Source organism: Myotis lucifugus, unplaced genomic scaffold (genome assembly GCF_000147115.1).
Source record: "Myotis lucifugus unplaced genomic scaffold, Myoluc2.0 scaffold_21, whole genome shotgun sequence".
In the NCBI taxonomy this organism is placed as follows: domain Eukaryota; kingdom Metazoa; phylum Chordata; class Mammalia; order Chiroptera; family Vespertilionidae; genus Myotis; species Myotis lucifugus.
The window spans coordinates 11107523-11121870 of NW_005871069.1; the positions used below are offsets into that span (position 1 = coordinate 11107523).

At 40.3% G+C, this 14348-nt stretch overlaps 1 protein-coding gene across 1 annotated transcript in view; it reads right to left on the reverse strand.

Annotated features, from left to right (window-relative positions):
• SLC9A9 (solute carrier family 9 member A9) overlaps positions 1-14348 on the reverse strand; it is a 771103-nt gene that overhangs the window by 492103 nt on the left and 264652 nt on the right. The window lies entirely within an intron of this gene.

The following is a 14348-nucleotide window of genomic DNA, read 5'->3' on the forward strand; positions in this document are numbered from 1 at the left end:
GATCATACTCATCTGTAAAGATGAATTCAATATTCCTAAGAGCAAGGTCTAAGGCCTTGCTTCTGCTGGTCTGCTGCATGGTGCCATATGCCACAGAATTGTATGGAGTGTGTGTGAGCACAGTAACTAATCACACACTGATTATCCGTGTTCACCAGAACTGCTCCGTGTCTTGCTATATGAAACCGTTATGCAAAGTATGAACAGCAATCATTAGGAAAATGATCAATTGAGCTGATTGCCAAAAGGGGAAAGAGTGTGATTGAAAATGATACTGATGGTAAATTTTAAAGCAGAGTAGGCATTTTAATTTCTTTTCTTTCCTTTCCTATTTCATGGACTGTGATGTTATAACTGTGTTACATAAAAGAGTGCTATGGAAAGGCTGAGTTTGTAAGTGGGTCAAGAAATCTGTGCTTGTCCTGTGTCATGGGGAGCCAAGGAAGTGTTTTAGTCACAGGTGACATTATCTGATCCAAACTTTATAAGTAAACACAGGCAGCAAGGCAAGGAACAGAATGGCTTTGTGGCCAGAGGCTTTTCCAAATGTACCAGCATGAAATGAGCTGAACCAAAACAGGAAGAGTCCTCAATTCAAGCTCCCAAACTCCTGTATATACACCATCCTGACTTCTGAGAGATCAGTGACCACAGGGCTTTGCGCTTGACTTATTTATCAGCTTTTCTGTGCATCACTAGCCCTTAGCACAGTGCTAGAATATAGGGCTCCTTCAATGAGTGAGTGAATAAAAAGTAATATCAGGGAGGGTAAATCACAGGACACAATACCCCCAACATATTTGGGATGGAGAATTGGTTCTTGGTGCTTGAGAGACAACAAAGAGTGACTCTGGGTTTCAATCCTGGGCAATAGGTACATGGAGCTGCATAAGAGAAATTAGTTTGTAGACAGGGCTATCCTATAATCTTGGTTTCAGACATACAGACTTAAATAGCCAGGTGGAATTTTAAGTGGAAATTTAAATTAGAAAGCTGGAAATAAAAGGCTGGAACTACAGAGAGTTAGGGCAGCACTCTCTGTGGTAACCAGTATGTGTGACACTTGTCCCAACACAGGAATACTATGCAGCAGTAAAAAAGAAGACTATCTTACCCTTTGAGATGGCATGTAGGGATCTGGAGAGTATCATGCTAAGTGAAATAAGTCAGTCAGAGAAAGGCAAGTATCAAATGATCTCACTTATATGTGGAATCTAAGTAATAAAATAAACTGATGAACAGAGTGGAACAGAGTGCAGAATCTCAGAGGGTAAGCCGGGGAGGGAGGGTGGATGGGTGGGAAGTAATCAACCACAGACTTTGTATGCATATATGCATAACCCATGGACACAGACAATAGGGTGCTGAAGGCATATGTATACTTCCAACAATAAAGAATTATTTTTTTTTTAAAAAGATAACAGAGTAGAAAAAAAAGGTAATCAGAAGATCATGAGGTTTGACATTATAGAAAAATAAATAAGATATATAAAGATTGGATAGCAAGAAACCTGGGAATGAATTAGGGGGTCTGGGGGGGCTGTTTTCCAGGTACCTTATTTGTGAACTTAAGAGATGAAATCTGCTGACACATTAGCTAGTGCTTTACAAATTTCCCCAAAGGCATCTGCATCAGAAATGTTCTAAATTTAACATTAGCACAGAACATAAACATTGCACAAAGACCCACTTTTCTAGCCAATGGGGTTTAATGAGCCATGTGCAGTTTAATGGGGAATCTGAAGTAAGCCCGATGTCTGAGTGAAGATGACTCACCCTGCCGTACAAGCATTCTCTAATCAGGACTATTACTGAAGTATCTTGCCATTTTTAAAATGAACATGGTAGGCAAGGGTTTGCCACAAATCCTGAAGTAAGTTCACAGAATAGCTCAGTGGGCTCATAAAACAGCTAGCGTTTGGATAGGTCACCAGGAAACAAAATTCAGAAGGAAAATATCACTGTGACCCATTGAATGTAACAAGTGTAAGGAAAGAGACAACTGTGATAGTCAGAATCATGATGCACATCAAATAAGTGGGCTTCACAAACAAATGTACAGAACTATGTGAAGCAACCTGTGGATCAAGACGCAGCTGGATGAACATTACAGACACTTTTGAAGTGGAGGGTGAATACTCCTGCTTTCTAACCTGCTAAGGGTGAAAAGAGTTATAGTAAGAAGAATCAATACTGGACCTGTGTGAGAGAAAAGGGCAAAAAGACAGGAAGAGAGGAATCATACAAATCAACTCATTCCTGCCATCACTCTGTGTGGTTGGCTGACAATTTCCCCACCCCTCTAAATGCCCATGCAACCATGCCCAGAAGCTGTCCTATGTTATCTTACATGCAAAAGAGACTTTGCAGGTATAATTAAGGTAACCTTAAAATAGGCATATTCCATTTGGTTATTTGGGTGAGTCCAACTCATCTACCCTTAAAAGAAGATAAATTTCTTTGCTTGGAGTTAGAGAGATACAGCAGAAGATAAGGCAGAAGAGTCTTGAGACACCCAGGTAAAGTCAGGAAGGCTCCAAGTGTGAGAAGGATGTCACTCACCATTGCTGACTGAGATATAGGCACTCACTTGCAAGGGCCAAAGAGAGACCTCTAGGAATCAAGGTTGTCCCCAGCTGTCAGCCAAGGAGAAAACAGGGACCTCAGTCCCACACTGTGAGGAACTGGATTCTGCCAACAACCTGAGTTGGCGTGGAAGCGGATTCTTCCTCAAACTCCTTTATGAAACCCAGTCAATCAACACCTCGATTTTGGCCAGTGAGAACCAGGTCAGAGAATCCAGTTGAGCCAACCTGGACTACTGACCTACAGAACCTTGAGCTGATGAGCTTGTGTCTGTGCTGATTTGTTCCAACAACCCTATCAAAGGTGCACACTTTGCTCCCCTCTCATGAGAGGGGCTACAAAATGGTGGCAGGCAGACCCCTGTATCCCACTGTTTAATAAATACACGAGTTACTGAGGAGGGATGTGGCTAGAATGACTGCTCATAAGCATAGTTCTCCTGGCTCTTACCCCATCACTGTAAAAGAGAAGTGTATTAGATCATGCTTAGCCAGGACAAGGCTGTGTGCCTGTGAATGTGTGTGCCCACAACGCCCTGGACAAGGCTGTGTGCATGTGAGTGTGTGTGCCTATGGGGCCAGGACAAGGCTGTGTGCTTGTGAATGTGTGTGTCCACAGGGCCCTGGACAAGGCTGTGTGCTTGTGAATGAGTGTGCCAATGGGTCTTGGGGCTGATTGATTACCAATGGTGTCACCCTCCATGCGACCACTCGTACTCAGAGCGTATTAGTTTATAGTTTATCAAATTATTTGTTTTCCAGTGTTTGTCCTGTCTGTACTACCCTGAGCAATCACTTAGGAAGATATGGTGCTGAAAAGAGAATGACGAGGTTCAAACTGTGTGGAAGTTTAGCCCCAGGTACAAGCAAGTCTTAGGAGAGCCTGGATCTTGGACAGAAGCAAGCAGTAGCCATTTTATTTTTTTGTTGTTGAACTGTTTTGTATTTTATATATTTTCTACAATAAGCATGGATTATTTTTAGAATCAGAAAAGACAAAATACCATTTTAAAAATTGGAAAATCTTAATGAGGAGACAGGTTGTGGAACTCTGAGTCTCTTTCCATGGCCCAGGATGCCATATGTGAGGACCGCTCCCATCCACACCCCTGCTTAAGACATCCTCCCTGGGCTACTAGACTGCTGAGCCCTCTGTGTAAACTGGAGCTTCCTGTGTACCCTCCCTGTCTTTCTGACATGTTTGCTTCATTTAGGTTTGAGAGACTGGTTTCCTGGCAACACCTTTAGCCTCTCTTTATCTCTCCTTTGTAAATCTTTTAATATAGATGCTGCCCAGGGATAACAAGTCAGTCCCCTTCTCACCCTACAAATTCTCCCTGGGCACTCTCATCCACACCCAATAATCTAATCTCCAGCCCTTCCTTTCTTCTCCATCAGCTACAGACTTCTGTATTCAGCCACTTTCAAGATATCTCCATCTGGCATTCTCCTGAAACAAATACTTACTCAGCACCAACTATGTGGCCTGCACAGGGTTCTACTGACTCCTAACCCTAACCAACCCCAGGCAGTCTGCTGCTCCCACTCTTGAATTACCTGTCTCAAGGAATGGCATCATCGCCAACCAGAAACTTTTTTGTTGGTGTTCAAAAATTTATGGAAAAAAATGGTGGCAGAGTAAGTGGATGCTACACAGACATGCTCATAGGACCACACTGGAATTACAACTAATAAAAAAACAAACAAACAAACCATCCTTAATAATCAACTGAAGACTAGCTGGAGAGAACCCTGATAACCAAGGATGGAAAATAGAGACTGGTAGGAAGGGCAGAAGCATGAAAGGTCTGGCCAGGCTCCCACCAACAGCAGCTGGAGTTCCAGAGACATATCTCAGCTGTGGGGGGTTTCCACTGAGAACTCTGGGATATAATCCCTAAACTGAGATCCCCAGCAGAAAGCAACAGAATTGAAAATGGTGCATATAAAACATCTGGCTGTGAAAAGCATCAGAGTTGCTATCTGCCAGGGAGAGACAGCTGGAAATGAAGACACCTTCTTAAAGGGCCAATGAACAAAATTTCATGTGCAGCCACTCACCTTGGGCTCTGGCAGAGTGAACTGGAGCTGTGTGAGCAGAAGCCAGAGTTGGAGGCTCTGGGATTAGAGCTTGGAAGGCAGACACCCCAGATTCCCATGCTGAGTCATTCCCTGATGCTGAGGACATCTTTCTCAGGCACATATTTTATTTCCAGGCAATGTTTGCCTGGGGGGAAGATAGTTGACTCACATTTTTGGAAAACCCCTTGCCCCACCCTGTTTAGAGACTGAAAATAACAATTAGCCATCAGGCAGCAACAACTGCCCCACCCTGTAGGAAAACCTCTCACCCCACATGTGGGTGATTGCCTGAGGGTTACTCAAGACTGAATCCAATCAGTTGGTAGGCAGAGGCGGGTCTCTGGAGGTTTTGTGTCTTTGCCTAATCTAATTAGTCAGAAACAAGCATTTGACACTATCTTGCACTAGAGATTGGGAGGTGTAGCTGAGCTACCTAATACATAGTCACAATCCCAAACCTGCAGCCAAAACGGGAAGACAAAAACACAAATGAAAGAACAAGAGAATTCTCCAGAAGAATAGCTAAGTGAAATGGAGATGAGAAATTTATCAGACATAGAGTTCAGAATAATGATGGCAAAGATGCTCAATAGCATGAGGAAAGATATAGTAAATATGAAGAATGACATAGCACTAATAAAGAACACAGTGGAAGGAATACACAGTAGATTAGGGGAATCCAAAGATCAGATCAGTGAATTAGAAGACAGGGGAGAAAAAATAACAAAATCAGAGAACCATAATGAATAAACAATTTTAAAAAAAGAAACAAAAACAGCAGGAAAGCTTAAGAGATCTGTGGGAAAACATGAAATGTTACAAAATTCACATTGTAGGTGTACCAGAAGAGGCAGAAAGGGAGAAAGGGATAGAGAACATGTTTGAAGAAATAATGGCAGAAAATTTCCCTAACCTGGTAAAGAAAAAATTCACTCAAATCCAGGAAGCACAGAGAGTCCCAAGCAAGGAGAACCCAAACTGGCCCATATACAGACAGATCATAATTAAAATGCCAAAAATTAAAGACAAAGAGAGAGTCTTAAAGGCAGCAAGAGAAAAGCAATTTGTTATCTACAATGAAACTCCCATAAGATTGTTAGCTGGTTTCCCATTATAAACTATACAGGCCAGAAGGGAATGGCATGAAGTACTGAGCTAATGAAAAGCAAGGGTCTGACACCAAGATTACGATATCCAGCAAGGCTATCATTTCAAAATAGATGGTGAAATAGCTTCCCAGACCAAAAATGGCTAAAAGAATTTATCACCACCAAACTATCACTACAAGAAATGCTGAAGAGACTGCTGTAATGAGAAGAAGTAATAGAGAGAGAAGCATAGGCATATGGAATTTAAAATGCCAATAAATAAGTACCTATCAATAATAATCTTACATGTAAATGGATTAAATGCTAAATCAAAAGACATAGGGTAACAGAATAGATATAAAAACATGACCCAAATATATGCTGTCTATAAGAGACTTACCTTAGAACAAAGACTCACACAGTATGAGAGTGAAAGGATGGAAAAAAAATTATATTAAAATGGAAACAAAAACCTGGGGTAGCAATACTCATATCTAAAAAAATAGAATTCAAAATGAAGGCTATCACAAGAGACAACAAAGGTCACTACATAATACTAAAGGGAGCAATCCAACAGGAGGATATAACCTTGGTAAACATATATGTGCCCAATATAGGAACACCTAAATATATACAAAAAGTTACAGAGGACTTTAAGGGAGAGATTGACAACAACACAGTCATAGTAGGGGACTTTAATACTCCACTGACTTAACTGGATAGACCTTCCAGACAAAAAAATTAGCAAGGAAACAGTGACTCTAAATGACACACTAGATCAGATGGATTTAATTGAGATTTATAGAACATTTCACCCCAAAGCTGCAGAATATACATTCTTCTCAAGTGTACATGGATCATTTGCAAAGACAGACCACATATTAGGACACAAAACAAATCTCTAGAAGTTCAGAAAGATTGAAATCACATCAAGCATCTTCTCAGATCACAGTGGTATGAAATTATAAATCAACTACAGTAAAAGCACCCCAAACCATTCAAACACATGGAGGCTAAATAGCATGTTATTAAACAATAAAAGGGTTACCAGTCTGAGAAACAGCAGCTGTGTGTGAAGCTCACCCCAACAGCCAGAAGAGCCACCACAGCGGTGAACAGCACCCACCAGAGGAGCTGCTGCCAACTGAGGAGCAGCTGCTACCACAACCGCCCGAGGAGCAATCACAGCCCGAGGAGCCACTCCCACCCAGGGAGCAGCCACTGAACGACTCAACATCTAGATATGTCGGTGAGATCAAACATGGGTAGACAAAGAAACCCCCAAAGGAAAGAAAAGGAGGACTCACCAGAAAAGCAGCTAAGTGAAACCGAGGCATGCAGCATGACAGAAAAAGAATTCAGATTAAGGGTCCTAGAATGCATAAACCAGATGGAGGAAAAAATAAATAACTTATGCAAGAAGCAAGAAGAAACAGATGAAAAAATCAATAAACTATGTAAAAACCAAGAAAAAATGAAGAGTGATATAGCTGCAATAAAAAACCCAATTGAAAGTTTCAACAGTAGACTAGGAGAAGCAGAGGACCAAATTAGTGAATTAGAAGACAGGGAAACAAAACACACCCAAACTGAAGAGCAATTGGAGAAAAAAATTAAAAGACAGGAGGAGAGCCTAAGGGAGCTATGGGACAACATGAAATGAAACAACATACGAATAATAGGGGTGCCAGAACAACAGAAAGAGGAACAAGACTTAGAAAACCTATATGAAGAAATAATATCAGAAAACTTCCCTGAGGTGGGGAAGAAAAAAGTCACACAAGCACAGAGAGTCCCAAACAAGGTGAACCCGAAAAGAACCACACCAAGACACATCATAATTATCATGGCAAATGTTCAGGGCAAAGAGAGAATCTTAAAGGCTGCAAGACAGAGTTACATACAAGGGATCTCCCATTAGATTATCAAATGATTTCTCAACAGAAACACATCAGGCCACAAAAGAATGGACGGAAATTTATAAAGTGATGCAAAGCAAAGGACTGAATACAAGAATACTCTATCCAGCAAGGCTATCATTCAAAATTGAAGGGGAAATAAGAAGCTTCACAGACAAAAAAAAGGCTAAGGGAGTTTATCAACACCAAGCCAGCCATGCAAGAAATGCTAAAGGGACTGGTGTAAAAAGAAGAAATAAAAAGCTCAGAAAGAAAACAGCGGCACAAAAAAAGAAATGGCTACAAACAAGTATCTTTCAATAATAACTTTAAACGTAAACGGACTAAATGATCCAACCAAAAGACATCAAGTGGCTGAATGGATAAAAAAACATGACCCATACATTTGCTGTCTACAAGAGACCCACCTCAGAAGAAGGGACTCACACACACTGAAAGTGAAGGGATGGAAAAATATCTTTCAGGCAAATGGAAATGAAAAGAAAGCTGGGGTAGCAATACTTATATCAGACAAAATAGACCTCAAAATGAAGGCCATAACAAGAGATAAGGAATGGCCACTTCATAATACTAAAGGGATAAATACAACAAGAAGATATAACCCTGATAAACATATATGCACCCAATGCAGGAGCACCCAAATACATAAAAAAACTCCTGGAAGATATCAAAGGAGAGATCGACAACAATACAATCATAGTAGAGGACTTTAATACAACACTGACATCACTGGATAAGTCCTCTAGACAAACAATCAGCAAAGAAACAACAATCCTAAATGACTCACTAGATCAGATGGACTTAATAGACATCTTCAGAACACTTCACCCCAAAGCCGCGGAATATACATTCTACTCAAGGGCTCATGGGACCGATTCAAAAATAGACCACATATTGGGTCACAAACAAAGTCTCCCCAATTTCAAGAAGATTGAAATCATACCAACCATCTTCTCAGACCACAATGGCATAATATTAGAAATAAACTACAATAAAAACAACCCAAAATACTCAAACACTTGGAAGCTGAATAGCATGTTATTAAATATTGATTGGGTTACCAATGAGATCAAAGAAGAAATTAAAAAACATCCTGGAAACTAATGACAATAAAAACACAACAATCCAAACCTATGGGACACAATGAAAGCAGTCCTGAGAGGGAAGTTTAGAGCTCTACAGGCCTATCTCAAAAAACAAGAAAAAATGGTAGTAAATCATCTAACTCTCCATCTCAAAGAATTAGAAAGAGAGCAACAAGAAAAGCCCAGAGTGAGCAGAAGGAAGATAATAAAGATCAGAGCCGAAACAAATAACATAGAGACCAAAAAACAATACATAAAATCAATGAAACCAAGAGCTGGTTCTTTGAAAGGATAAACAAGATTGATGAACCTCTAGCCAGGCTCACCAAGAAGCAAAGAGAGAGGACCCAAATAAACAAAATCAGAAATGATAGAGGCGAAATAACAACAGACCCCACAGAAATACAAATGATTGTTAAAAAAATACTATGGACAACTCTACTCCAACAAACTAGACAACCTGGAGGAAATGGACAAATTCCTAAAAAAATACAACATTCCAAAACTCAATCAGGAAGAATCTAAAAACCTCAATTGGCCAATAAATATGGAAGAAATTGAAGCAGTCATCAAAAAGCTTCCAGCAAACAAAAGCCCAGGACCAGACGGCTTCACAGGGGAGTTTTACCAAACATTCAAGGAAGAACTAAAACCTATCCTCCTCAGACTACTACAAAAAAATTCAAGAGGAAGGAACACTTCCAAGCTCATTCTATGAAGCCAGCATCACCCTAATACCAAAACCAGACAAAGACAACACAATGAAAGAGAATTACAGGCCAATATCCCTCATGAACATAGATGCCAAAATCCTCAACAAAATCTTAGCAAATCGGATCCAGCAGTACATCAGAAAGATCATACACCATGACCAAGGAGTATTTATCCCAGGGATGCAAGGATGGTACAATATCCGCAAATCAATAAACGTGATATATCACATAAACAAATTGAAAGAAAAAAACCACATGGTCATATCAATTGATGCAGAAAAAGCATTTGACAAAATCCAACACCCATTTTTGATAAAAACTCTCAGCAAGTTCGGAATAGAAGTATCATACCTCAACATAATAAAAGCCATATATGACAGGCCCACAGCCAACATCATACTCAATGGACAAAAACTAACACCATTTCCTCTAAGAACAGGAACAAGACAGGGATGCCCACTCTCACCACTCCTGTTCAACATAGTACTGGAAGTATTAGCCATTGCAATTAGGCAAGAAGAAGAAATAAAAGGCATCCAAATTGGAAAAGAGGAAGTAAAACTGTCCGTATTTACAGACAACATGGTATTATACATACAAAACCCTAAAGACTCCATCAAAAAACTACTAGACTTAATAGATGAATTTGGCAATGTAGCAGGATACAAAATTAACCCCAAGAAATCTAAGGCATTTCTATACACCAATAGTGAACTTTCAGAAAGAGAGACTAAAAAAACAATCCCATTTACCATCGCACCAAAAATGTTAAGCTACCTAGGAATAAACTTAACTAAAGTGGTAAAAGACCTCTACTCAGAAAACTACAGGACGTTGAAAAAAGAGATAGAGGAAGACATAAACAGATGGAAGAACATACTATGTTCATGGACTGGTAGAATCAACATCATTAAAATATCCATACTACCCAAAGCAATCTATAAATTCAGCGCACTTCCCATTAAAATAACAACGGCATATTTCACAGATCTAGAACGAACTCTCCAAAAATTCATCTGGAATAAAAAAAGACCCCGAATAGCTGAGCAATCCTGAGAAAGAACAAAGTAGGTGGGATCTCAATACCAGATATCAAGATGTATTACAAAGCCACTGTTCTCAAAACTGCCTGGTACTGGCACAAGAACAGACATATAGATCAATGGAATAGAATAGAGAGCCCAGAAATCGGCCCGAACCGATATGCTCAATTAATATTTGACAAAGGAGGCAAGAACATACAGTGGAGTCAAGATAGTCTCTTCAATAAATGGTGTTGGGAAAATTGGACAGATACATGCAAGAAAATGAAACTAGACCACCAACTTACACCATACACAAAAATAAACTCAAAATGGATAAAGGACTTAAATGTACGATGGGAAACCATAAAAATTCTAGAAGAATCTAAAGGCAACAAAATCTCAGCCATATGCCGAAGCAATTTTTTCACTGATACAGCTCCTAGGGCACTTGAAACTAAAGAGAAAATGAACAAATGGGACTACATCAAAATAAAAAGCTTCTGCACAGCAAAAGAAACCATCAACAAAACAACAAGAAAGCCCACTGCGTGGGAAAACATATTTGCCAATGTCATATCTGATAAGGGCCTAATCTCCAAAATTTATAGGGAACTCATACAACGTAACAAAAGGAAGATGAACAATCCAATCAAAAAATGGGCAAAGGATCTAAATAGACACCTTTCAAAAGAGGACATTCAGAAATCCAAGAGACATATGAAAACATGCTCAAAGTCACTAATCATCCGAGAGATGCAAATCAAAGCAACAATAAGGTACCATCTCACACCTGTCAGAATGGCTATCATCAACAAATCCACAAACGACAAGTGCTGGAGAGGATGTGGAGAAAAAGGAACACTCGTGCACTGCTGGTGGGAATGCAGACTGGTGCAGCCACTATGGAAGACAGTATGGAGTTTCCTCAAAAAACTAAAAATGGAACTTCCATTTGACCCTGTGATCCCACTTCTAGGAATATATCCCAAGAAACTAGAAACACCAATCAGAAAGGATATATGTTCATAGCAGCACAATTCACCATAGCTAAGATCTGGAAACAGCCTAAGTGCCCATCAGTAGATGAATGGATTAGAAAACTGTGGTATATCTACACGATGGAATACTATGCTGCTGTAAAAAAGAAGGAACTCTTACCATTTGCAACGGCATGGATGGAACTGGAGAGCATTATGCGAAGTGAAATAAGCCAGTCAATGAAGGAAAAATACCACATGATCTCACTCATTCATGGATAATAGAAACCATTATAAACTTTTGAACAATAATAGATACAGAGGCAGAGCTGCCTCAAACAGATTGTCAAACTGCAGCGGGAAGGCCAGGGAGAGTAGGGGGGAAAGAAGCGGGGGGTAAGGATCAACAGAAGGACTTGTATGCATGCATATAAGCATAACCAATGGACATAAGACACTGGGGGGTAGGGGAGGCCAGGAGATTGTCAAGGGCGGGGACAAAAGGAGACATATGTAATACCCTTTGTAATACTTTAAGCAATAAAACAATAAAAAAAGGGTTGCCAATGAGATCAACAAAGAAATAAAAAACTTTCTAAAAACAAATATAAAGGAACACAAAACAACCCCAAATCTCTGGGACACAGCAAAAGCTGTCCTGAGAGGGGATTTCATAGCATTACGGCCTACCTCAGAAAACAAGAAAAATTAATAATAAACTATTTACCCCTAAAACTGAAAGAATTAGAAAGAGAACAACCAGAAAATCCCAGAGTAAGTAGAAAGAAGGAAATAATAAAGATTAGTGCAGAAATAAATGATATAGAGACTAAAAGAAAAAAAAATACAAAAAAAACCAATGAAACCAAGAGCTGGTTCTTTGAAAAGTAAACAAGATTAATGAATTGTTAAACAGACTCATCAGGAAACAAAGAGAGAGGACCCAAGTAAATAAAATCAGAAACAAAAATGGTGAAGTAACAACTGACATCACAGAAATACAAATGATTGTAAGAAAATACTATGAACAACTATATGCCAACAAGCTGGACAATGTGAATGAAATGGACAAATTCCTAGAAAAATTCTATCTCCCAAAAATGAATCAGGAAGAATCAGAAACTTTAATGGACCAATAACAACTGCAGAATAAAAACAGTAATAAAAAAAACTCCCAGCAGCCCAGCTTGCATGGCTTAGTGGTTATGCGTTGACCTATGAACCAGGAGGTCATGGTTCAATTCCCAGTGAGGACACATGCCTGGGATGCGGGCCCAGTGTGGGGTGTGCAGGAGGCAGGCGTTTAATGATTCTCTCTCATCATTGATATTTCTATCTCTCTCACCTTTCCCTTTCTTGTCTGAAATCAATAAAACAAACAAACAAACAAACAAACAAATACCTCAAAAACTACACACAAACAAAAGCCCTGGTCTGGGCAGCTTCACAGGGGAGTTTTACCAAACATTCAAAGAAGAACTAACACCTATGCACCTCAAACTATTCCAAAAAATCCAAGTGGAAAAAATACTTCCAAGTTCTTACAAGCATTATCTTAACTTGAAAACCAGATAAAGACATTATAAAAAAAGACAATTACAGGCCAATATCCCTGATGAACATACAAGATAAAATCCTCAACAAAATATTATCAAATCAGATCCAGCAATATATTAAAAAGATCATACACCATGGCCAAGTGGTATTTAATCTGGGGATGCAAGGCTGGTACAATATTTGCAAATCAATAAATGTGATACTTCAAATAAACAAATTGAAAGACAAAAGTCACATGATCATATCAATTGATGCAGAAAAAGCATTTGATAAAAACCAACACCCATTTTTGATAAAAAACTCTCAGCAAAGTGGGAATAGAGGGATCAAATCTCAATATAATAAAGGCCATATATCACAAACCTACAGCAAACATCATACTCAATGGGCACAAATTAAAAACATTTTCCCTGAGAACAGGGATGTCAGCTTTCACCACTCTTATTCAACACTAGAGGCCCAGTGCACAAAATTTGTGCACTCAGGGGGGCAGAGAGGTTCCTCAGCCTGGACTGCACCCTCTTGTAGTCCGGGAGTCAGACATCCTTAGCACTGCTGTGGAGGCAGGAGAGGCTCCCACCACCGTCGCTGAAATCCCCAGCTGTGAGCCTGGCTTCTGGCTGAGCAGCGCTCCCCCTGTGGGATTGGGCCAAAACCCGCTTTCCAACATCCCACTAGGGGTCCAAGATTGCGAGAGGGCTCAGGCCAGGCCGAGGGACCCCACTGGTGCACGATCAGGGCCGGGGGGAGATATAGGAGGTTGGCCAGCCAGGGAGGGACTGCAGAAGGGCTCCAGGATGTGTCTGGCCCATCTCACTCAGTCCCGATTGGCTGGACCCCAGCAACAAGATAACCTACCAGTTGGAGCATCTGCCCCCTGGTGGTCAGTGCATGTTATAGCGACTGGTTGACTACCTGCCCCCTGGTGGTCAGTGTATGTCATAGCAACTGGCCAACTGGTCGACTTTCTGCCCCCTGGTGGTCAGTGCATGTCATAATGAGTAGTTGAGTGGCCTTAGCATATCAGTAGCATACTAGGGGCCCGGTGGGAGCCCAATCTGGGAGCCCTCAGGGGAGCCTCTCTAATCCGGGAGTTGCTGTCTGTCTTTGCAATCATATGAGCGAATTGTCTGAGACCCCAACCCAGTTTGGTTTTGTGCTCACAGAATAGTAGTGATCTTTTTTTTTTTTTTTCTTTGCTGCATTGGTGGAGATTTCCTAGAAGTTGCAGGATATCTCCCTTTTAATTTTTCCTTGACACTCTGACTTTACTTATGTCTCTCACCTTTGCTTTCCCTCCATCGCCCACCTGCAACA